We start from the raw sequence: 6,804 nt of genomic DNA on the forward strand, positions 1-6,804 counted from the left end.
TTTTTTTTTGGGTCCGGTCATGGGGCCTGAACTCTGGGCCTGAGCGCTGTCCCTCAGCTCTTCAGCTCAAGGCTAGCACTCTACCACTTGAGCCACAGCGCCACTTCCAGTTTTTTTCTTTTTGCTTATGTGGTGCTGAGGAATCGAACCCAGGGCCTCAGGCATGCAAGGCAAGCGCTCTACCACTGAGCCAACTTCCCAGCCCTCCATGAGATTCTTATCTTCAATTAACCACCAGAAAACTGGAAGTGGTGCTGTGGCTCAAGTAGTAGAGCACTTGCCTTGAGCTGAAGAGCTCAGGGACAGCACGCAGGCCCGGAGTTCAAGTCCCATGACAAAAAAAAAAAAAACCCAAACACACACACACACACACACACACACACACATACACACACACACACCAATCTAGCAACCTTTAGACCACATAGTACTTTTCTCTGTATGTACAAAACAAAGGACCCCCTTTTCCATCTTATACTAAAGAATCAGCCTATAGGTGTACTTTATAGACAGCCCAGGTATTATCTTTATTTTGTAAGGTCTTTTCTTATTTAGAGAGAACTGGGGATAGTGGGTCTGAACTGGTTCAGTCTGTCACAGCTCCCGTGGAGTTAGTACAGTCAACACATATGATGGGATCCTGTTCAGTGCATCAGAATCAAAATGGTGCATTGATCACTTGAGCCATTGAGTGCTCCCTATCATATAGGACTCCCAGGCTACAAGTGTTGGGCCCCATCTCAATGTTAGGACCCAGTGAGCCTACATGATTCCGCCCTGGTTAAACATCCATCTTGTTTACAAGTTTAGGAAAAATGTGCATTGCAAATTTCTGATGACAGAGCCTAGGGGCCAAGTGGACACGTCTAATCAGTAACGAGCACATATGTAACACCCCCCACTAAGGAATGCAAACCCTACCATCCCTCCCACCATCCCCTCTCCCCCACCAAACCCATGCGCCAAAACTGACCAAAGTGGTAGGCTAGTTTAAACAACTGCTTAGGGATAAGCTGTAACCTCATTGGTCACCTGCATGTGGCCCGACATAACTGTGCAATTTTGTGTAAGTGTTGCAATGCTATTGGCCACCTGTGTGTGGCCAGCCGAAACTGCATGGCCTGTTCCCTATAAAAGTTAGCCCATGCAGCTGGGCGGGGTTTGCCCTCTGCCGAGGAGGCCCTGACTGGTCAGTCTGTTTCTAGATGCTTGGTGTGAAATATAGCTTTATCTGACTTTTGCTTTGTTTCAGTCTCATTCCTTTGAGCATAGATCCCAATATTGGGGGGGAGGGCACCCGAATATCTTGGGGGCTCCTCCGGGATCAAACGACAAGGACTGAGCCAGCATCAAAATTTCTGAGAAAAACCTCCAGAGGTAAGAGGGGGTTTGAGTCCCCAGTACTGTTTCTGGATTTGCGGAGCTCCTTGGGGGACCCACCGGGGAGAAACTGGATGCAGTATTGCTCCCTAGGGCCAGAGTGGATGCAGAAATGTCCCATCCCTCCATTTGTAGATTGCCAGGAAGGGGTTTGAGTCCCTCGAGGTGGTCAGGGGACCAAGGGTGTTTGAGTCTCCCAAGGCCCCACCAGTGGCAGGTTATGTTTCTGAGTTAGGATTACATTTTGGTTGTTCTTGGGCTTAATTTTCTGTCGAGGAGAAGGAGCCGCTGGGTCTGTTTTTGTCTTGTCTTTGTGGTGTCTGCTGTGTTGTTTGTTGTATTTGAGGAAATGGGGCAGAAAGCTAGTAAGGAATCTGTGACACCCCTAGACCTTGTCCTTCTGTTATGCTTGTTCTCGAGACCCCCAAAGACCACCAGAAACCAAAGTGGATGCAATAGCAAAAGAGTCCTTTATTGAAAGCTCAAGCCTGGACTCACAACCTTCACTGACGCAGCGGGTCAGAGTTGAGAGCCCTGACCTTCAATCTAGCAGGGTTTTTATGGTGGTTACAACAAGGGTAGGGGGTTTCCAGCTTAGCAGTTACACAATTGGTTATAGCAAGCAATACTTGTAATAATCTTATTAGCTATGGGCCTGGGCCTAGCTGCAACCTATTGTTTTAGGAACAATTGGGACTTTGGGAACTTTCCGCCTGAATTACCAGGGGTAGAACATTCTTTGTTTTTTCCGGGAACTCACACACAGGGTTACTCTCTGGTCATGCCCACAGAATGGTGCCTAATTTTTAAGATGGAGTCAGTTTGGCTCTTCACTTCATTTTAAAGACTTCCCCACAAAAACCCTGCTAGTTCTACTTTGGTAACTTCCTTCATTGGCAGTTATGAAACTGCCACTGACCAACTGCAAGTGGCCCCACCAAGATCTTAGCCTCATGCCTTGGCCCCAGGGGGTCTGAGCATGGGAGAGAACCTGCCAGTCTGAGGGGACGGCCGCTAGGGACTTATTTCCCTTGCCCCAAGATGACTGGGAATTGTCCTCCACCTTGGAAGGCCTCTGGGTCAACATTTACAGGAATCTAGAAGAAAAATCCTCTGGAGGTGAGTAGAGAGGGTTTGAGTCCCCTGATAAAATGGATTTGGGTCCCACTTGTAAATGATGGTGAGATGTCGCCCCATTCACTGAGCCCTGCTTTTGTCTTTGTGACCACTTGTCTGTCTTGTTTATTTTGGTGTGTTTTCTGTTCTGTGTTTTCTGATGTAGGGAAGTTCTGGGTGAGAGTGGCATTCTCACTCAGCAGACTCTGGACCAGTGTTGTTCAGCTTGCTGAGAGTGGCACAGAGTCTTGGTAGGGATGAGCTGAGGGCCCATTAGTCCCCAACTCAGCCTTCGGTTGTTGTCTTGTCTTGTTCTGTTTTAGGATTGGTACCCGTTTTAAATGTGGATCCTTGGTTTTTGTGTTTTTGTTATTTATTTGAACATCTTTTGGGGATTAAAAGTTCCAGCCTCTGGCTGGGCTTGGTCACCAATCTTCCATACCTCCCTATGGGGTATGGAAGATTGCTGGACTAGTTTGGTTCTCTGGCTGCATTTTCTCCTTGTGGTGGCTGCCAGGGGGGAAGGTATAGAAGGCTGTGTGCCTGGTTTGGACTTTTCAGCTGGTCCTGACAATGTAACATTTTTGTAAAGTGCTCTTGTCTAAATTAGGTAAAAATCATGCCAGTTTAGTTTTAGGTGATTTCCTCTTCCCTCCCATCCCCCAGCTTTCCTCCAACTGATGGTATTCAAAAAGGCCAATTGGGAAAATACCTGGCTAAACAAGCAAGCCCTGGGGATGGGGGACATATGGCCTAGAAAAAGCACTTTGTTAAAATCTTGTCTTAAATTTTTGTCATCTGCAAGAGTAAGATTGGCAAAAAAAAAAAAAAAAAAAAAAACTCTCTTGCACTAAATTTTAGAAAATGTACATAAAACTGATTTTCACTTTTGTGCACTTTAAGATCTGTGAGTGGGGGCTGGGAAGTTGGCTCAGTGGTAGAGCGCTTGCCTTGCATGCCTGAGGCCCTGGGTTCAATTCCTCAGCACCACATAAGCAAAAAAAAAAAAAAAAGAGAGAGAGAGATCTGTGAGTATGTGAACATGTTCAAGATAAAAATTGTCACCATGCTGTAACAATTGGATAAGTTTAAAATTCAAAAGGTTGTGAGGTTTGGACATTACCAAAAATTTTTAAAGAATTTTCACATTGTTTTAAATGGCTTTTTAAGGATTCTTTAACTTGAAAATGAGAAAATCTGGTATCTTAAAATCTGGTATTTTAGAATGCATAAGGCTGTTTACAGTGTAATCAAGTTATCTAGCTCAACAAAAAGGCATTGGCTGTTTGGGATTTAGTTCCCTTGGCTAAAATTTGGGGATAAATATTAGAAATTTAAATGTGAAGGTTTGTTTAACACTGTCAAAGACTTGTTCTGCCTGTCTAAAACTGTGTATTTCATTCAAGGACCAAGGGAAAAACTTAGAAGCCAACAGAAGACCTATGTTTAGGGGTGAGGGGTGAACAAGCAGAAGTGCAACTTAGCCAGTCATGCATGGCAGAAGAGGGCAAGCTGGCACAAAGGCAGTTCATCTAACCCCTAAAGAGTTGGATTGGGTGTGTGCCCATTCCATAGGAGGGGCCGAGGGGTCCATCTTTGTCCTGCCCCTTTTCCTTACAGACAGACACTAGAAACATGATGGTAAAGATGATTGCTGTGAGGATCTGATTGGTATTGTTAAAACTACCCTTTGAATGTATTAAAATTTAAAAGGCCTTAAAAAGAGGGTTAAAAAAGTTTATCTGTATAATGTGATTTGCTGTATAATGATATTATCTGTATAATAATGTTCTGCAATTGGATATATTTTTTAAGGCATAAAGGTGTTAAGTCTAGCTTCTTGGTACAGTGGTGATGATTGTAATTCTTTTTTTTAATGTTTAAATGATAGAGATTTATTCTTGTACAGTTCTGGAGGCCAGAAATACAAAATGATTCTTAGAGATATGAAAACAAGATCAGGAACAGGGTTAGTTCTGGAAATAGTCTATGCTTTTCCTTTTCTTGTCTTTTTTTGTTGGTGATTGTAATTCTTGCATTAAGGAAAAATTGTCATTTGAGTTAAAAAGTTTTTAATGTGTATCTGTTTTAAAATAAGTAGCCAAGGCAAAGAGTGACACCTAGCCTCAAGATTTCAAGGGGGTTTTCAAAATGCAACTGAAAACTAAAGTATAAAATATTAAAAGAGATTAATAAGAGTCTTCAAAATTAGGCCCATTCCTAATTTCCTGGATATAAAGTTTAAAAGTGGGGGGTCGGGGGAGGGAGACAGGGTAGTGGTGGTGGGGAAATGGGAAGAGATGGTAAGGGGAAACAAAGTAGGAGGCAACAATGCTTGATAAGAAATGTATTCATTGCCTTGCTCATGTAATTGTCACCCCTCTGTATGGTATTTTCACAATTAAAAAAATAAATACATAAAGTTTAAAAGTACAATTTGTTCTTAACATTTGCCTCAAAGTGCACAAAGGAAAAATTAGGATTACCAAAATAATTGCTATTTCAGTTTGCTCTTACAGGTTTTTGTTACAGTTTCCACCAGACCCAGAGCAAAGCCCAGAGGATTCTTATAAGTTTGTCAGATGTAACTTTGGCTCTTAATAAGTTCCAGGTAAGAGCATGCTTAAAGCTACTTCTATGTTGACCACCTTGTTGCTTTTAATTGGAGTTAAGTGGCCTTTTATAAGACTCATTGATCTGCAAACTGACTCAAAGCCAGCCCGGGCAGAAAAAGGTCCCTGTGAGACTGTCACCTCTAATCAGTCAGCACAGTGCTGAAAGAGCAAGCAGAGTTGCTTTGGGACTCAAAGTGGCAGAGTGCTAGCCTTGAGCTAGAGAGCTGAGGGATAGCACTCAGGCCCGAGTTCAAGTCCAGCAACCAACTAAGGGAAATGCCAATGAGGCATTTTTCCCAGTGTGGAGAAGACAGTCCTGGGACAAAAGCAATGGTGGAGCATCCAGAGGCAGTAAGCCACTGCTTGGATGGCAGAAATTCTGTCAGATCCTTGAGTTAGTTGTGTGTGGCCCTTCAAAAACTGGTCAGAAGGGGCTGGGAAGGTGGCTCAGTGGTAGAACACTTGCCTTGCATGCATGAGGCCCTGGGTTTGATTCTTCAGCACCACATAAGCAAAAAGAAAAAGGCCAGAAGTGGCGCTGTGGCTCAAGTGGTAGAGCGCTAGCCTTGAGCTAAAGAGGTGAGGGACAGCGCCCAGGCCCAGAGTTCAGGCCCCACGACCAGACCAAAAAAAACCACAAAAAACAAAAAACAAAACAAACAAAATAAATAATAGATGTCATTATTAAAAAAAAAAAAGAGGTGAGGGACAGTGCCAGGTCCAGAGTTCAGGCCCCACGACCGGACCGCCCCCCCCTAAAAAAAATCTCGTTAGTAAAAAGTTGTAGTCTTGATAAATTGTCCTGGACTATTGAACAGTCTTAAATACCAGTGGGGCCACAGCCTGCCAAGTCTATGTAATGTATGTATCCTTAACTAGTCTGTGTAGGAATTTGCAGCCCAGCACGAGGTGTGACAGTCCCTTGGAGCCATTGAGAGACCCTGCTGCTGCTACTGCACACTCTAATGAGTAAAGTGCAAGGATAGCCTGACAATCACCTGGAGGAAATCTACATTGTCACCCAGACCTTCTCCACCGTGGAAAAAGTAGACTGAACTCCTCCCTGATCCCATCGCCTGAGACTGCTTCCTGGTGGAGAACTGCTTTGAATCTGCTAAAACTAAGATCTTGTGCAACATTCTTTTGGTGAAATCCAGTGACCCACTCTACTCCCACAGTGGATATTGGGGGCATCACAGGCTTGCCTAAGGCACTTCAGGGAATAGGGACTGGAAATCCACTCTACAGTCACAGCCTAGTTTGGCTCTGGTATGGTAATAACCTGCTTCCTCCTGGATGTATGTCAAAGAGCAGTAACCCCACCAGACTAGCCCCTGTGTGAGCCTAGGATACCTAAGCCTTACATTTCCTTAGATTTTTATCAAGGGAGGAAATAAGAGGAATGAGACCCAGCCCTGCTTTTAGCCTTAAAGTCTAGCAAGCTTCCCCACACCAGTGGTGCTTTGAGGTTGTTCTGAGATAACTTGGTTCCACAAGCCAAAGGAAAAATTGGGCAGTTTTAAATTCAAGCTACAAAGCAACTTGGGAAAGAAGAGGTTAGTAAAGCAAGCCTTGGGAAAGGAATTGAAGAGGGAAAAAAAGGTCTTTGAATAAGAAAGGATTTGAAAAGTAAGGATTGTGTTTAAATGTTTGTATCAGACTGAAAAAGGGAAGAGGACAAACCCCAGAAAGT

The sequence above is a fragment of the Dipodomys merriami genome, unplaced genomic scaffold, assembly GCF_024711535.1.
Source record: "Dipodomys merriami isolate MVZ:Mamm:240054 unplaced genomic scaffold, mDipMer1.0.p SCAF_13, whole genome shotgun sequence".
In the NCBI taxonomy this organism is placed as follows: domain Eukaryota; kingdom Metazoa; phylum Chordata; class Mammalia; order Rodentia; family Heteromyidae; genus Dipodomys; species Dipodomys merriami.